We start from the raw sequence: 18,564 nt of genomic DNA on the forward strand, positions 1-18,564 counted from the left end.
AGCAAGCAAGTGAGTAAGTAAGTTCTCAAATTTTAAATTACGTTAATCGCAAGTGACTCGTTGAGATCGTCAAACGAACAATTTAATTTAACGCCTCATACGAGTTTTTTTTTTTCGTCATTTTGTCGCAAAAAAAAAACTAAAAAACGACTCGCAAAAAAAAATTTTTTTTTTTCTTCTTTTAAATCTTGTACATTTTCTGACATGTGTACCATCGAAAAATGTCACATCCAAACGATCGAACAATCACAAAAAATCGTCAACGTACCATCTTGGAAAATTTTACCAGGCAACGACCATACCACGTTGAAAACTACCGGTTCTCGTCCGATCACCGAAGTCAAGCAACGTCGGGCGCGGTCAGTACTTGGATGGGTGACCGCTTGGGAACACCGCGTGCCGTTGTCTCTACTCTTTTCTTTTTTTATTAACATTTCTGATGTCAAACTTTTTTTAAATATATTTTTCACTATTTATATTTTCTCTCAGGAACTTATATAGTATGAAGACGAAAATTTTTAATTCGTTCGAGTTGAATTTGTGGTTCTGAAAAGAACCGATTTTTTTTCTTTTTTTTCCAACCAACTTCCAAGCTGCTCGAGGAGGATTTATTTTGAACTGGTGTATTTGGTGACGGCCTTGGTTCCTTCAGAAACGGCGTGCTTCGCCAATTCACCGGGCAAAAGAAGACGCACCGCCGTCTGGATCTCCCTGCTGGTTATAGTCGAACGTTTGTTGTAATGAGCGAGGCGACTGGCTTCAGCAGCTATACGTTCGAAGATGTCGTTCACGAAACTGTTCATGATAGACATAGCCTTGCTGGAGATACCGGTATCGGGATGGACCTGCTTCAACACCTTGTAAATGTAGATGGCGTAACTCTCCTTCCTCCTGCGCTTCTTTTTCTTGTCGCTCTTCGAGATGTTCTTTTGAGCTTTTCCGGCCTTCTTGGCCGCCTTACCGCTGGTCTTGGGTGGCATTCTCTTCTAGTCGTCGAGTTAAAAAAACGTTTAAAAACAGAAAACGAGACAGACACGACGTGCACGTTACGACGAGTATACTCGATCTAAAACGCCGCACACCTAAAATCCCTCTATTTATAACGAGCGAGCGACAAACAGGCGCTCCGCCTTAGTTCGTCGTTCGACCATTGCCCTAACGAGATGGCGCTGTACCGACCATATAAATTTCTAGCCTTCGCCGCGTTCGGCATTTATTTCAAGCCGTACGTTTGTCAGTGCGCTTCGTGTCAGTCGCAGTAGGTGTTTTGCTGTTTATATCGTATAACAACATGTCCGGAAGAGGAAAAGGAGGTAAAGTGAAGGGAAAGGCGAAGTCTCGTTCCAGTCGTGCCGGACTTCAGTTTCCCGTCGGCAGAATTCATCGTCTTCTGCGTAAAGGAAACTACGCCGAAAGAGTGGGTGCAGGTGCTCCCGTTTATTTGGCGGCCGTAATGGAATATCTAGCCGCCGAAGTTCTCGAATTGGCAGGAAACGCCGCCAGAGATAACAAGAAAACCCGTATCATTCCGAGACATCTTCAATTGGCTATAAGGAACGACGAGGAGTTAAACAAGCTCCTTTCCGGCGTTACCATCGCCCAAGGCGGTGTCTTGCCCAACATCCAGGCGGTGTTGTTGCCCAAGAAGACCGAAAAGAAGCCTTAAATTTAATTCTTCGCCGCCGTCATCTCGAACGAAAAACAAAAACTTTTATAAAAACCATCTTCACATCGGCCCTTCTCAGGGCCAAAAATTCAACTCGAACGAATTGATTTTTTCGCCAAAATACAACAACCTATGAGAATCATGTTAAAAAGTCTTTTAGATATTTTAAAGTTAAACCGATCAATTAATTCATTATACGAGCGTAGACTGAACGGAAGATTTTCGATTACATTCAACCAAGAAAGATGATTTTTACGACTTTTCATCGTAATTTTTAGAAAAATTCAATGCCCGACTAAAGCACGAACTCGACAACTCTATCTATAATAATTTATTGATTATCTAATTCAAGAAACATTCCGATTCGTCGTAAATTTCTTCACATTTCGCACATTAATCTGTTAAGAACATACACACACACACCGGTCGCCTATACGTGCTCTCCGTCTCGATAATTTCTTGCAGCAGCAGTCGTCAGCGGTGAGCCGTAATACTACAATCAATCGTTTTATTTGCTATGAGATTTTGTTTCAAGTCACGTCTGAGGAGAGTAACTCTACCCCATATTGGACATAACCTCAAATATACTCTTCGTGGCAAAAACGTTCTTTTAACGATGGTCATTCTAACCTAAAACTGCTGTCAAAATTGTCAAAGTCGCCGCCTGGATCACAAATTAAAATGATCACTCACTCCGTACGATTTTCATTTCGATTTGAAGACAAACACACAATTGAGCAACATATTTAATTCGTTTGATTTATTTTGTGGTTCTGAAAAGAACCGTTTTTTTTTGTTTGTTTGTTTGCTTGCCTGCGGGGGGTTTGTTGTTATTCCTCTGAGGATGCGGATACACGTCATAAAATGATAAAATTAACCGCCGAAACCGTAAAGGGTACGACCTTGACGTTTCAGGGCGTAGACGACGTCCATGGCGGTGACGGTCTTACGTTTTGCGTGTTCGGTGTAAGTTACGGCGTCACGGATGACGTTCTCGAGGAAGACCTTCAACACACCTCTGGTTTCTTCGTAGATGAGACCGGAAATACGTTTCACACCACCACGACGAGCCAATCTTCTGATCGCCGGTTTCGTTATACCTTGGATGTTATCGCGTAGAACTTTGCGATGACGTTTGGCGCCACCTTTTCCCAATCCTTTGCCACCTTTACCACGACCGGTCATCTTGATAAAATTAGGAAATTCTTCGTACAAAACGACGTAGCTTCGACCAAGTTCGTTATGGAACTAACGTCAAAATTTCATTCCGCGGGACTATTTATAAGTTACGGCAGCTCCACCTCGCGTTAAAAACGAATCCACCAATGGCGTCGCCGTATGACTCATCGAGTTTATAAAACGGCCGTTGGCGCGACGAAAATTTTCAGTTGACTTTCGAACGTTCGTACGTACGGTCGGTCGTTCGGTCGAAGCAAGCAAGCAAGCCACTACCTACGTTAATTCTTTTCATTTGATTCATCCGATATCCGAGATGGCGAGAACTAAACAGACGGCTCGTAAATCTACCGGTGGCAAGGCACCTAGAAAACAGTTGGCCACGAAGGCGGCCAGAAAAAGCGCTCCCGCCACCGGAGGTGTCAAGAAACCTCACCGTTACAGGCCCGGTACGGTCGCCCTTCGTGAGATTCGTCGTTATCAAAAGAGCACTGAACTTTTGATCCGCAAGCTGCCTTTCCAACGTCTCGTCCGAGAGATCGCCCAAGATTTCAAGACCGATCTCCGTTTCCAAAGTTCGGCCGTGATGGCACTTCAAGAAGCCAGCGAGGCTTATCTCGTCGGCCTCTTCGAAGACACCAACTTGTGCGCCATCCACGCCAAACGTGTCACCATCATGCCGAAAGACATCCAATTGGCGAGACGCATTCGTGGCGAGAGGGCTTAAATTTCCTCCATCCATCCATCCATCCATCCGATCCGACCATCTAGAATTAACAAATTCTTCATCTTCGAAGGTGTTAAAAGAAGAAAAAAAAAATCGGTTCTTTTCAGAACCACAATTATTTTCCAACGAATTGAAAATTTATCGTTCGCGCATGCAACTTTTTGAGATTGAAAAAAAAAAAAAAAAAAAAAAAAAGTTAGGTTATGTGATTTATTCACAAAATTCGTACTTACATAAAACGATAAACTTTTGCTTTTTTCTTTCACATTAAATTTTCTTTTAACTGAGACTATTTGAAACATTATTATATAATAAAGTTTATCATTCTTTGTAATAACACTGTTTCGACAGTCAAATGAATAGACAAGAAAATCAAATGAAAGTATGTATCTCCTCAACAGAATGTGCATTGTCCAAGCGAATCTTTCGTTCGTTTCTTGAAAATAATTGTGGCCCTGAAAAGGGCCATTTATTTGTATCGATGGTGCCCCTACGTCGATATATACGATCGGAGCACGTTCCCGAAACCACCAGGACGTCGTCGTCGTTGAAAAAATTAAATCATCGTCGTCGACTTTTCACTTCTTTCTCTTGGGTGAAGCGGTTTTTTTCGCTTTGACGGTGACGGCTTTGGCCGTTTTCGGTTTCGGCGCTTTCGGTTTCTTGGTTGGACCGGCCTTGTTGGATTTCTTCGCTTTCGATGGCGTCTTGGGTTTGACGGGCGATCTGGAGGCGGCGCTGGCTTTCTTTTCGGGAGCGGACGCAGCCTTTCTAGCCTTCGATACGGCGACGCTCTTCTTTTCGGCGGCAGTTTTCTTAGACTTGGCCGAAGCGGCGGGGGCGGCCTTCTTACCGGCTTTTGAGGCGGATCCTTTTTCGGCGGACGTCGGCGCTGACGCGACGGAACGTTTAGCAACGCCCGTCTTCTTGGATTTCGCCGATGACGACGCGGTCGCAGCGGCAGATCTCTTTTTCGTGGCGGACGGAGCCTTAGCTGCACCGGTGACGGCAGAAGCCAACTTGAACGAACCGGAAGCTCCTTTTCCTTTGGTTTGGACCAACGAACCGGATGCGACGGCGCCCTTAAGGTACTTCTTGATGAAAGGCGCAAATTTTTCCGCGTCGACTTTGTAGTTGGCCGCGACATATTTCTTGATCGCCTGCAACGAAGAACCGCCGCGTTCCTTCAAGCCTTTGATGGCGTTGGTGACCATCTCCGAAGTGGGCGGATGAGAAGGTTTGCTTCTCGGATTTTTGGGCTTCTTCTCCTTCTTCACCGGTGAGGAGCCGGAAGTGGCACCGGCGACCGTCGAAGCTGCTTGATTTTCTACGTCGGCCATATTTTCGTCTATCGCGCGCGCGTTTTTTTCTTTTTATTATAGGTAGGCTTATTCTTCGGTGAAAGAACGAATGAACTTTACAGAACGAATTGGGCGCCAAAGTCAAAGTGTTGGCGCGTTCGAAAACGCGCGGACCGCGGACTAAACGAGAGCCTTCTCGTCGAGTTAGAAAATTCAGTGGGCCTCGAATACAGCTTTCGCGTGATGGCATCGTTCTCTTTACGCGAAGATCACCGCCTCCGGGTGCGGGAACATGAGCGATTCGGTCGGCGATGGCCTCCTGAATAACCTCAAGTTTTCCCGGACGACCAGCCGACCTCCAAAAGCGAACAAGGACCGATCGAACGTCGACTCGAACAAAGACCCTCCGAAACAAGGAGATGACATCCAAGTTCGACGCCGACGTTACGCGTTTTCCACGAATAACAGGAAAGTTCCGCTTTCGACCAGACAAACTTGGAAGCATCCTCTACAAGTTTCACGAACGAATCGGTCGAAAAGTACGTGCGATCTTTTCGAAAATCGCCTCGCAAAGAGACGCAGCACGGATCGGAGCGACGACCGACGAACCTGCAGAGTGTAGGAAAAAAATTCACAAACGGTCGAAGATGACGTCCGAGAAGGTCGAATTTTTTCAAGAACGAAGATAAAACCTTCGCCTTTCGTAGGAGTTGATTTTTGAAAACGATCTTGACGAACAGGTCGGAAAAAAAACGATGTCAATTTCGGACTCGACCATGAGAAACGAATTTGTACGACGAACGGACTTTTCGAACGACTTTTTTCGCAAAATCGACATTTTTTCCTCAAAAATTACCTCACACGACGAAATCCCATCATCGAAACATCACCGAAAACAGTTTTGACGGCGAAATTCTCGTCAATTTTACGAAAATAAAGGGAAAATCAGACGGACCACCGTCGAACATCCAGCGACGGGAACGGACGAGTTTTTTAATTTTTCTTGCCAATTCATTGCGAAAGAAGCAATTTTTCTCGACGAAACCATTTTATAATCATAAAAAAAACTCCCCAAACACCACAAACCAACAAAAATACGGAAATCTTGCATTGTTTGCATTTTTCAGACACTCTAAATAAAACTACGTCGATGTCGGCGGATTTTCAGTCGGTCGTCGGTCGACAGAAATCCAACGAAATTTTCATTTGTTCTTCTCAAAAACGAAAAACAAACAAATCAACAAAACATTCCCTACTATTAGTCGACATTTCGAGCAGAAACTACGAACGTCGAAAGATTTAAAAAATGAAATATGTAGGTGTGCGTGCGTGCGTACTTACTTGAAACTTTTTTCTTGTTTCATCGTCGCACTGGAACAAATTAAATTTTAATGCAATGTAAACGCGACCACACTTTCGACGAAAACATCTCTATGAATCGAACGACGTCGGAAAAAGAATAAATCGAGAAGAGAACAAATCATGAAACAACACACACCCACCCCGCCCGGCCCGGCCAGAGTGGTGGGAATTTCGATGAATGAACAGACAAAGAAACCAACTCTGTTATCAGTTCTAAGAAAGAAAGCAGGTAGCGGCGGCGGCGAACCTTCGACCGTACTACGGTCAGTTCATGAATTAACCCCGTCCGTTCGGAGTTTATTCATCTCCGGTCCGTGTCGGCGTTTACTTCAAGTGGGTGCTATTTCCATCTAAGCAAGCAAGTGAGTAAGTAAGTTCTCAAATTTTAAATTACGTTAATCGCAAGTGACTCGTTGAGATCGTCAAACGAACAATTTAATTTAACGCCTCATACGAGTTTTTTTTTTTCGTCATTTTGTCGCAAAAAAAAAACTAAAAAACGACTCGCAAAAAAAAATTTTTTTTTTTTCTTCTTTTAAATCTTGTACATTTTCTGACATGTGTACCATCGAAAAATGTCACATCCAAACGATCGAACAATCACAAAAAATCGTCAACGTACCATCTTGGAAAATTTTACCAGGCAACGACCATACCACGTTGAAAACTACCGGTTCTCGTCCAGTCTTGTCCGAGCGCTCGTAGCGAACGGACGTGCGATAGAGAGCTCCCCCTCTCAGTGTTTAAGTTGTGACCACAGTGCAAAGTGCCACGTGCCTTGAACAAAGTGAATCGTGTCCCAATTGTTGTTTTAACAACAAGAGGAATTAAACCAAGTTCGATACAGCGCAGGCTGGTTAAGCCTGCACTGACCACCGAAAACATGGCCAGTTCGAGCCTCAACTGGCTGAAGCCGAAGAAAACGGTGAAAAAAGTGAAACAAAAGGTGAGGTACGTGCCAGTACCAATCGACGCTAACCGATTTCAACCAATCTCTTCTGATGAAGAGGATGAAGAAGACAACATGGAGACGGAGGAAACATCCTCCAGGACAAAAACCACCGCGACCGCGAACGAAAGGAGACCGCCGCCGATCATCATCCACGGCCGGAACATAACGCACAACCGTCTCAGAGAATTGTTCGCCGATTGCGACAACGGTTACCAAGTGCGTTACACAAGGGAGAAAACCCTTGTGTACCCCAACACGACAGACATCCACACGACGATGAAAAACAAACTCACGGCAGGAAAAGTGGAATTCCACACGTTCACCCCAAAAGGACTCAAAACGTCAACGTTTGTAATCAAGGGGCTGGACAACAACCCTGAGCCCGAATCCGTTCTTGCAGAGCTCAAGAGCTGCAAGATTGAAGCTACCAATGTGAGAAAAATGGGGCCCAACACCAAGAGGCCCCATTACATCGTAACAGTGGCCGACAGCGAGACTGTCGAGTCACTGAACAAAAAGTGTCGGGCGATTCTCAACGTCAGGGTGCGTTTCGAGAAATACCTCAATAAGAAGAAGATGACACAGTGTCACCGGTGCCAGGCATGGGGCCACGGCACGAGGAACTGCAACCTCGAACCGACGTGCGTAAGATGCTCTCAGTACCACTGGACCCGCGACTGCCCCCATAAGCCCGACCCGACGTACATTCCCAAATGTGCCAACTGCGGGAAACAAGGACACGCTGCCTCGCAAACCACGTGCGAGGTCTACATCGCCAAGGTAACCCGCATCGAGGAACTCCAAGAAGAAAGACGTCAGAAGGTCGCCAACAAGAGGGCTAAATTAGCCCCCGCGCCGATCCCAAAGGTCAATCCGTGGACCCAGCCAAAGAAACCAACAGGTGAGTCCATTGTTTTTACCGATAAATCATTTCCGCCTCTGCCGACGCCTTCAACGAGCGCAGCAAATTCGCCAATTTTAACAAGGCAAACACCAACCAAAACGAAAATTCCAGAAACAAGCAGCATGACAGAATTTTGTAAAATAAACGCCGAAATTTCCAGGCTGAACAAAAATGTAAATATGAAAAATTTGCTCATAATACTTAAAGAACTGAACAATGCACTTGAAAAATGCCAGTCTCAACAAGAAAAGCTGTTCGTCTGCATAGACGTTCTATCCAAAATGGGAGACGCTGGCTATGAGCTGTAAATTGACGATAGTTCACTGGAACGCAAACGGTCTGCATGAAAAAGCTGCGGAATTATTGAACTTTATTAAAAATGGTGGAATTCACATTATGGCAATTAGCGAAACGCGTCTCAAAAGTAAAGATCGGCTTAAATTCACCAATTACACGGTTCTCAGAAAGGACAGAACGGATGTCATTAGGGGAGGTGGGGTTGCTCTCCTAATCCGAAATGACGTCCCCTTTGAACACATTCCCACCCCAAATGTAAGATTCCTCGAAACCCTAACGATTAAGATCGAGAACAACATTTTCATAACATCAGTTTACAACCGACCAATCAACTCAATTAGGGACGCGGATTTAGACATAATTAATAATCTGGGAAGAAAGCAATTAATTCTCGGGGACTTCAATGCGAGACACACAAGCTGGGGTTGTCACGCAAACAATAGTAACGGGTTCAGGCTCTACAATTACGTAGAAAACACAAGCTTGATAATTAACAGAACTGCTGATCCAACTCATTTCCCAATTAACGGCATGACACCTACCTACATTGACTTGACAATCACGAAAAACATGGTAATCTCAGAACCCAGATCAGCGACCGCACTCAACTCGGATCACAATCCTGTGATTCTTGAGATTCCTGACATGACAATCAAAGACAAAACAATCCAAATCAATTCCTATAAACAAACCAACTGGCCCCTCTTCCGCAAAACCCTTGACAGACATGTTGAACTGACGGAAATCATTGGCACGAAAGATGATCTTGATAAACAGATTGAACTGTTCATTATGGCCATCCAGAAGGCCAAAGACCAAGTCACGACGACGAAAACAATAAATCCTTTTCGAGACGAAATTCCGAAAGCAACCATAGAGAAAATAAAACTCAAGAACCAAATCAGAAAACTGTACCAAAGAACACGAGACCCATTTTTCAAAAACCAAGCATCTGAATTAACCAGAGAAATTAAACAAGAAATAAAAGAATTCAGACAGAACAAATGGGAAACAAAACTTGGCAAATTAAATCCGCACGATAATTCTCTATGGAAAATGACAAAAGCTCTCAAAAGACGATTTACCCCCATCTCTATCCTTAAATCCAATAACAACACAGCATTTAATAATGTGGAAAAAGCAAACACACTGGCAACATATTATGAAACGATCCACACAAGTGATAATCACAACACACCCGAACAAACAGAAATAATTGAAACAGTAAACTCTTTCAATAGTGACAATTCCCAGATAGACGCGCCTACGGCCGTCAAACCCACAGAAATCGCAAAAATCATAAGCACTTTACCGAATAACAAAGCCCCGGGAAATGACGGCATAGAAAACAGAATACTGAAAAATCTTACAGCGAAAGCTGTAAAACAACTAACGAATATAATAAATGCCATGCTTAATCTTTGTATCTTCCCGGAAAAACTTAAAGTAGCAGATGTCATCCCCATTTTGAAACCGGGGAAAAACCCTAATGCACCAAACGCATACAGACCAATTAGCCTTCTACCAACAATATCAAAAGTTGCGGAAAAGGTAATCCAAAAACGAATTAATAAGCACATTAAAGAAAACAAAATTTTACCACCAGAGCAATTTGGTTTTCGGGAACGACATAATACCACACAGCAAGTCCTCAGACTAATAAATGACATAACCAATAATTACAACACGAAAAGCATAACAGCAATGACATGTCTTGATATTGAAAAAGCATTTGATAAAGTCTGGACAAAAGGACTAATTTACAAAATGATTCAATTGAAGTTCCCGACGCACATTACTAAATTAATAAACTCGTACTTAACAGAGAGAAAGTTCAGAGTAAAGGTAGAAGGCGAAAAGTCGGAAATGAAATCAATAAATGCGGGAGTCCCACAAGGCTCAGTGCTTGGGCCAATACTATTTAATATTTACATTCATGACATCACTAAATTCGCACAAACCAATTTAGCTTTGTACGCGGACGACACCGCCATCTACGCTAAGTCTCATTCGGGTCAGGTCGCACTCAAACAAGTTCAGATCCACATTAATCAACTCGAGAAATTCTACGCGAAATGGAAGATTAAACTCAACGCGGACAAAACGGAAACGGTCATTTTTGCAAAAAGATTCACCGGGCTAAAGATCAATAAAAAACTAAAGGTAGGGGACAGTGAAATTGAAATTAAGAACTCTGTGAAATATCTAGGAGTCACCCTAGACAAAAGGCTAAACCTAAATGAACACATAAAGAAAACGAGACAAAAAGGTGAAGCCGTCCTCAAGCAATTGTACCCATTGTTGGTCAAAAACAACTATCTAAACACGAAAAATAAGTTGCTTCTGTACAAATGCATCTTACGCCCCATCATAACATACGCAGCGCCCATCTACCGGCACAAACCACACACTCCACTAATTCCTTTGCAAAGATTTCAAAATAAATGCTTAAGACTTGCCCTTAACGCAGACAGATACACTCCGCTCCGTCAACTTCATCAGGACGCGAATCTTCCACTCCTACACCATTACATCCATTCCCTTTCCGATAAATTCTACGAGAAGCAGGTGCGGCACGTACCTCTTCTCAAACAATCCCTCAAACACCCAGCAGGAACTCACAAGTTCCCGCACTCGGGTGTCCCCAATCTAGACCGGATAATCCGCTGAATTTTGTTACAGGCAAAAGGCAGCGGAAGAAGAACCGTAAACGGTAATCGACCAGCCACTGACCATATCGGAACAGGAGTCCAGGAGCCCCCTGGAACATCAATCCGAGGATCAGGAGTCCCCGGAGCCCCCTGAAACCTCACCACTAGACCATACCGCACCAGGAGCCCAGGAGCTCCCTGGAAACAGAAACCGGACCGGAAGTCCCAAGACCTCTTTGAGGTCAACACTGTAAATAGTTTTTTAAATATCCTTTGTACATAGTAGATAATAAGGTTAGGGTTTTTACTAAAATTTCATTTTCCCTAAATTAAGGTAACCGATAAGTAGGCTAAACACCACAAATGTATGCAACCAAGGTTGCCGGTGAGCCATAAAATAAATGTAATATCTTAGATTGTATAATAAATGTAGGCTAGGTTAAGGCATCAGCGCCACACATTAGCATAAGTTAATCTTAAGTGTGATATGTATTATCTTAGTGATTGCATGCGTAACTTCAACCGAATAAAAATCCTGTTGAATTTGAAAAAATTTGGTTCTCGTCCGATCACCGAAGTCAAGCAACGTCGGGCGCGGTCAGTACTTGGATGGGTGACCGCTTGGGAACACCGCGTGCCGTTGTCTCTACTCTTTTCTTTTTTTATTAACATTTCTGATGTCAAACTTTTTTTAAATATATTTTTCACTATTTATATTTTCTCTCAGGAACTTATATAGTATGAAGACGAAAATTTTTAATTCGTTCGAGTTGAATTTGTGGTTCTGAAAAGAACCGATTTTTTTTCTTTTTTTTCCAACCAACTTCCAAGCTGCTCGAGGAGGATTTATTTTGAACTGGTGTATTTGGTGACGGCCTTGGTTCCTTCAGAAACGGCGTGCTTCGCCAATTCACCGGGCAAAAGAAGACGCACCGCCGTCTGGATCTCCCTGCTGGTTATGGTCGAACGTTTGTTGTAATGAGCGAGGCGACTGGCTTCAGCAGCTATACGTTCGAAGATGTCGTTCACGAAACTGTTCATGATAGACATAGCCTTGCTGGAGATACCGGTATCGGGATGGACCTGCTTCAACACCTTGTAAATGTAGATGGCGTAACTCTCCTTCCTCCTGCGCTTCTTTTTCTTGTCGCTCTTCGAGATGTTCTTTTGAGCTTTTCCGGCCTTCTTGGCCGCCTTACCGCTGGTCTTGGGTGGCATTCTCTTCTAGTCGTCGAGTTAAAAAAACGTTTAAAAACAGAAAACGAGACAGACACGACGTGCACGTTACGACGAGTATACTCGATCTAAAACGCCGCACACCTAAAATCCCTCTATTTATAACGAGCGAGCGACAAACAGGCGCTCCGCCTTAGTTCGTCGTTCGACCATTGCCCTAACGAGATGGCGCTGTACCGACCATATAAATTTCTAGCCTTCGCCGCGTTCGGCATTTATTTCAAGCCGTACGTTTGTCAGTGCGCTTCGTGTCAGTCGCAGTAGGTGTTTTGCTGTTTATATCGTATAACAACATGTCCGGAAGAGGAAAAGGAGGTAAAGTGAAGGGAAAGGCGAAGTCTCGTTCCAGTCGTGCCGGACTTCAGTTTCCCGTCGGCAGAATTCATCGTCTTCTGCGTAAAGGAAACTACGCCGAAAGAGTGGGTGCAGGTGCTCCCGTTTATTTGGCGGCCGTAATGGAATATCTAGCCGCCGAAGTTCTCGAATTGGCAGGAAACGCCGCCAGAGATAACAAGAAAACCCGTATCATTCCGAGACATCTTCAATTGGCTATAAGGAACGACGAGGAGTTAAACAAGCTCCTTTCCGGCGTTACCATCGCCCAAGGCGGTGTCTTGCCCAACATCCAGGCGGTGTTGTTGCCCAAGAAGACCGAAAAGAAGCCTTAAATTTAATTCTTCGCCGCCGTCATCTCGAACGAAAAACAAAAACTTTTATAAAAACCATCTTCACATCGGCCCTTCTCAGGGCCAAAAATTCAACTCGAACGAATTGATTTTTTCGCCAAAATACAACAACCTATGAGAATCATGTTAAAAAGTCTTTTAGATATTTTAAAGTTAAACCGATCAATTAATTCATTATACGAGCGTAGACTGAACGGAAGATTTTCGATTACATTCAACCAAGAAAGATGATTTTTACGACTTTTCATCGTAATTTTTAGAAAAATTCAATGCCCGACTAAAGCACGAACTCGACATCATCATTTGGTCTGTGGTTACTTTTTCGTGGTCTCACGATCTTCGTGTTCTTCCACAGTCATGGATCCTTTTCTTCGGTGGTTTTCTTCTTTCTTCTTGTTTTCTTCGGTGGCCTATTGTTTCGGTGGTTTTTCTTCTTTCTTCTTCGGTGGGTCTTGTGTTTCCAGTGTGGGACCTTTTCTTCTTCTTCTTCTTCTTTCTTCTATTCTTCTTCCATTGCGAGTCTTGGCCTCTTGAATCTTCTCGTGGTGGTTTCCTCTGTTTGCTTCCGAATTGTTGGGTTGTCATGTTCTGCTGCCTTCTCGAAGTGCCTCCTGGCGATCTTCTGGATGACATCTTCAATGGGTGGAATCTTCAGGTCGTTGTGGATTTGTTCGTTGGTCATGAACCATGGGGCGTCGATGGCGTTCCTCAGGGTCCTGTTCTGCACGATTTGGAGTTTCTTCTTTCTTCTTTCGTCTGCTTGGTTCCAGGTTGGTGCTCCGTACGTCATGGTGGGCCTAATAACAGAAGTGTAAATACGTATTTTGTTTTCAATACTTACCTTACTCCTCCGGTTGAGGAGTGGGTAGAGTTCCTGGTTGATCCTTTTCGCCTTGATTTCCGCTTCGTTGATGTGCTTCTGGAAGTCAAGTTTTTGGTCCATGGTGATTCCAAGGTACTTGACTTCCGTCTTCCATGGGATGTCTTCTTCGCTGAACTTGATGCTTCTTATTGGTTTGTGCTTCTTTGGTCTCTTCGTGAAGATGATTCCGTTGCTCTTCTTCCCGTTGACTTTGATCTTCCATTTTTCTGTCCATTTTTCGATTTCCTCCAGGTGGGTGTTGATCTTCTTGGCGAGTCCTGCGGTGTGTCTTCCTTGGGCCAGGATGGCCGTGTCGTCCGCGAACGTAGCGATGACGGTGTCATCCGTCGTTGGAACGTCCGCGGTGTAGAGCAAATACAGGAGCGGCCCTAGGACAGAACCCTGAGGGACTCCTGCTTTGCTCCACTTCTTGGTGGATTCCTCTTCGTTGACTTTGACCTGAAAACAGCGATTAGTAAGGTACGAGTGGATTAACTTACCGTAGGCCAACGGGATCCGGAAATCGATAAGTTTCCGGACGAGTCCTTGGTGCCAGACTCTGTCGAAGGCCTTTTCGATGTCCAAAAAGACTCCTGTTGTCACTTTTGAGACGTTGAATCCTTGGATGATGAAGTCTGTGATCCTTGTTGTTTGGTGGATGGTTCCGTGTCTTCTTCTGAATCCGTGTTGTTCTTCCGGGATGATTTTTCTTTCTTCAATTACTTCGAGAATTCTTCTTTGGATGACTCGTTCGGCTACCTTGCTCAGACTGGAGAGCAGACTGATGGGTCGGTAGCTGGCGGGGTCCTTCTTCTTCTTTCCTGGTTTGTGGATCATGATGATTCTTGCTTCCTTCCATGCTTCCGGGAACTTCCGGAGACCTAAAATTGCATTGGTTATTTTCAGTAGTGCTTGTTTACCTACCTGTGGCAATTTTTGGATTGCCGTGTTGGTGATTCCGTCCTTTCCCGGAGCTTTCTTCGGGTTGAGGTCCTTGATGATTCTTTCGATTTCTTCTTCGGTTGCTTCATCCATCCTGTACCCTTCTGGTACCTGGAGGTGATGCTGGACGTTCTGGTCGGTTTCCATCTCGAAGTTCCTGTCCTGTGAGGGGTTGTTGGTGAATTGTTCTTCCATCTTCTCCGCGAAAACTTCTGCCTTCTCCCTGTCTTCGTACGCCGTTCCGGTTTCCGTTTCGAGGGGGGGGATTTCTTCTCTTTTCTTCCTCAGTGCTCTTGCCATTCTCCATGGTGGATGATCTTCTTCGTTGAGTTCTTCCATTTTTCTTTCCCACTTCCGGTTTTCTTCTTCCCTGAGAATCCGGCTGAGTTCGTGGTTCCATCTGTTGAGTTCGCTCTTGTCCTGTGGTGCGAGGGTTCTCTGAAACACTTTTTTAGCTTTTCTTTTTTTCTTGACGATCTCTTTGATCTCGTCGCGAACTTTCTCTGGTATTTCATATTGAATCTTACTCGTTTTGGATTTTTCCATCGCTGATTGAATGGCTCCTTCAAGTTTCTTCGTTGCTTCTTCTAGTTCTTCTCCGTTGTTGATGTCGATTTCTTCGATGGTGAAGTTTTCTTCGTACTTGTTCCAGTTGACCTTCTCGATGATCCTTGGTTCTCGCTTTCGGCTTCCGTCCAGCGTCAGCACGATCGGGTTGTGATCGGAACTGAGCTCGTCTTCCACTTCCAGCTTGAACCTTTTGTTGATGTCCTTGATGACTCCGATGTCCAGGATGTCCGGCTGTCCACAGTTTCCAGGCGGGTATCTTGTCGGCTCATCTGTGGAAATAACTGTGAGTGTTCGATTTTCTACGTACCTTAAAAGTTTTCTTCCTTGCGTGTTGGTGATTTTGCTGTTCCAGACGATGTGTTTGGCGTTGAAGTCGCCCATTGCGATCGTCGGTTCCCTCCTTTTGAAGATTTCGTCGAGTTCCTCTTCGTCGATTGGTGCTCCTGGCGGCGAGTAAACCGCGAACAACGCGAGTTTACCGCTCTTCGTGGAGACCACGATTCCGGTTTGTTCCACGTTTTCATTGGCGGCTGTGTTGTTGAGTGGGTGGTGCTGGATGTTCTTCCTGATGAGAATGGCCACACCCCCTCCTTGTCTGTTTTCTCTGTCTTTTCTAAAACAATAAAAATGTTGAAATTTTAAACTGTCCTTACCTGATAGATGGGTCTCATTTAAGAGGGCCACATCTATTTCCTTCTCCTTGAGGAAGAGCTCCAGCTCTTGCTTCTTATTCTTGATCCCATCTGCGTTCCAGGCGGCGATTTTCAAACCGTCCGCCAGTTGTTTCTTCATTTTTTCTTTTTTCTTACTCCCACTCAAAGTGTTCTTCTTAATTCGCGGTCATCCTGATGATGCGACCGATGGTTTTGTGGAATTGGAGGATTTCCTCATCCGTTGGATTTTTAGCCTGAAATTGAATCAATAGAGATGACAGTTCTTCAGCTAACTTACCTGTGTCCGTTTTTGGGGCGGACTTTGATTCCGATTTTTTGGAGGAGTGTGGTTTCTCCTCTTCTTTTTTCTTCCTTTCCTCCTGCTGAATTTCCTTGAGTGTTGGTTGCGGCTTCTTCGGGATTTCGGCCCACTTCTTCGGTTCCCTTGACTTCTCCATTCCTGGCCGCTCGGGACACCTTCTCCAGGCGGAGATGTGCTCTCCCCCGCAGTTGGCGCACTTCGCGGCCGTTGTCCTTTGCTTCGTGCACTCGTGTGTGCTGTGATTGCCGGCGCACTTCATGCAGCGGTATTCTGCAAAGCAGTTCCGCTGCACGTGCCCGAACAATTGGCACCGGTGGCACTGCAGTGCCTCCGTGCGCGCCCTCAGCGCCTCGACGGTGACGCACAGACCTAAAATGTTCCTTTTATTATATATCGACTTGTAATCCTTACCAATCTCCACGATGACACACTGTCGTGGTTTCCCTTCTCGATTTTTCATCCGACGGACCATTTCCGCCGGATATCCTTCTTGATGCAATTCTTCTTTGATTTCTTCCTCTGTGACTTCTTGCGGGACTCCTTTGATCACCACCTTCAGTCGCCTTTCTTCCCTGAGTTGGTGAGTGTGGAATTCCTGGCCTTCTTCCTTCAGGAACCGGTACATTGCCCGGTAATCCTGTACCGTTTCCGGCTGGATTTTGATTCCTTCCCTCGTTGACGTTGCCTTCGTCCAGTTTATGTGCTTCCTTTTGAGAGCGGCGCAAACTCTCGTCCACTTCGTTCGGTCTCTTAAAATGATCGGTGTAGTATTTTGTCCAGAATTATCACCTACCTTATTCCGGCGCGGTTCGTCCTCTTTTGTTTCCTTTTCTTCGGTCTTCTCGTTTTCCGGTTCGTCTTGATGGTCGTCGTTGCGGAGTTTTTCGAAGATGTTCTTCGTCTCCACGGGTTTGGGGGTTTTCGGAGTCGATCTTTTCGACGTTCTTTTGGGGTTTTCGTACCCTTCTTCTTGTTCTTCCTTCGATTGTCTCTTCTTTCCTTTCTTCTTGGCTTCACCCTCTTCGCGGACTTCCACGTCCATTTCCGGGTCGGAGTCGATGGGGGCCGAATTGGGTTGGGGCTCAGACGTTGACGGGGCACCCATTGCGACGAGAAATTCCCGACGCATGGCGATCACTTCCATCAAGCGATCCAAGGTGTCCACCGTCATGGTGTTGAGGTCCCAGGTACCAGATGCGGCCATTTCGAAAAAGCTTTGGAGATTTGTGGCTTCGAGCGAATTCACAAGTGATGTTCTCAGCACGACAGGTCGTCAGAGAATAACACGAACTCGACAACTCTATCTATAATAATTTATTGATTATCTAATTCAAGAAACATTCCGATTCGTCGTAAATTTCTTCACATTTCGCACATTAATCTGTTAAGAACATACACACACACACCGGTCGCCTATACGTGCTCTCCGTCTCGATAATTTCTTGCAGCAGCAGTCGTCAGCGGTGAGCCGTAATACTACAATCAATCGTTTTATTTGCTATGAGATTTTGTTTCAAGTCACGTCTGAGGAGAGTAACTCTACCCCATATTGGACATAACCTCAAATATACTCTTCGTGGCAAAAACGTTCTTTTAACGATGGTCATTCTAACCTAAAACTGCTGTCAAAATTGTCAAAGTCGCCGCCTGGATCACAAATTAAAATGATCACTCACTCCGTACGATTTTCATTTCGATTTGAAGACAAACACACAATTGAGCAACATATTTAATTCGTTTGATTTATTTTGTGGTTCTGAAAAGAACCGTTTTTTTTTGTTTGTTTGTTTGCTTGCCTGCGGGGGGTTTGTTGTTATTCCTCTGAGGATGCGGATACACGTCATAAAATGATAAAATTAACCGCCGAAACCGTAAAGGGTACGACCTTGACGTTTCAGGGCGTAGACGACGTCCATGGCGGTGACGGTCTTACGTTTTGCGTGTTCGGTGTAAGTTACGGCGTCACGGATGACGTTCTCGAGGAAGACCTTCAACACACCTCTGGTTTCTTCGTAGATGAGACCGGAAATACGTTTCACACCACCACGACGAGCCAATCTTCTGATCGCCGGTTTCGTTATACCTTGGATGTTATCGCGTAGAACTTTGCGATGACGTTTGGCGCCACCTTTTCCCAATCCTTTGCCACCTTTACCACGACCGGTCATCTTGATAAAATTAGGAAATTCTTCGTACAAAACGACGTAGCTTCGACCAAGTTCGTTATGGAACTAACGTCAAAATTTCATTCCGCGGG

General features: G+C 44.7%; 1 non-coding gene across 1 annotated transcript; it reads left to right on the forward strand.

Annotated features, from left to right (window-relative positions):
• Positions 1–288: 288 nt before the first annotated feature.
• LOC148165768 (5S ribosomal RNA) lies at positions 289–408 on the forward strand. Its single transcript, XR_015771196.1, has one exon. It is a non-coding gene; the product is annotated as a 5S ribosomal RNA (ribosomal RNA).
• Positions 409–18,564: the final 18,156 nt, after the last annotated feature.

Source organism: Gnatocerus cornutus, unplaced genomic scaffold (assembly GCF_029298725.1).
Source record: "Gnatocerus cornutus isolate USDA-ARS CGAHR unplaced genomic scaffold, icGnaCorn1.1 ctg00000218.1, whole genome shotgun sequence".
Taxonomy (NCBI): domain Eukaryota; kingdom Metazoa; phylum Arthropoda; class Insecta; order Coleoptera; family Tenebrionidae; genus Gnatocerus; species Gnatocerus cornutus.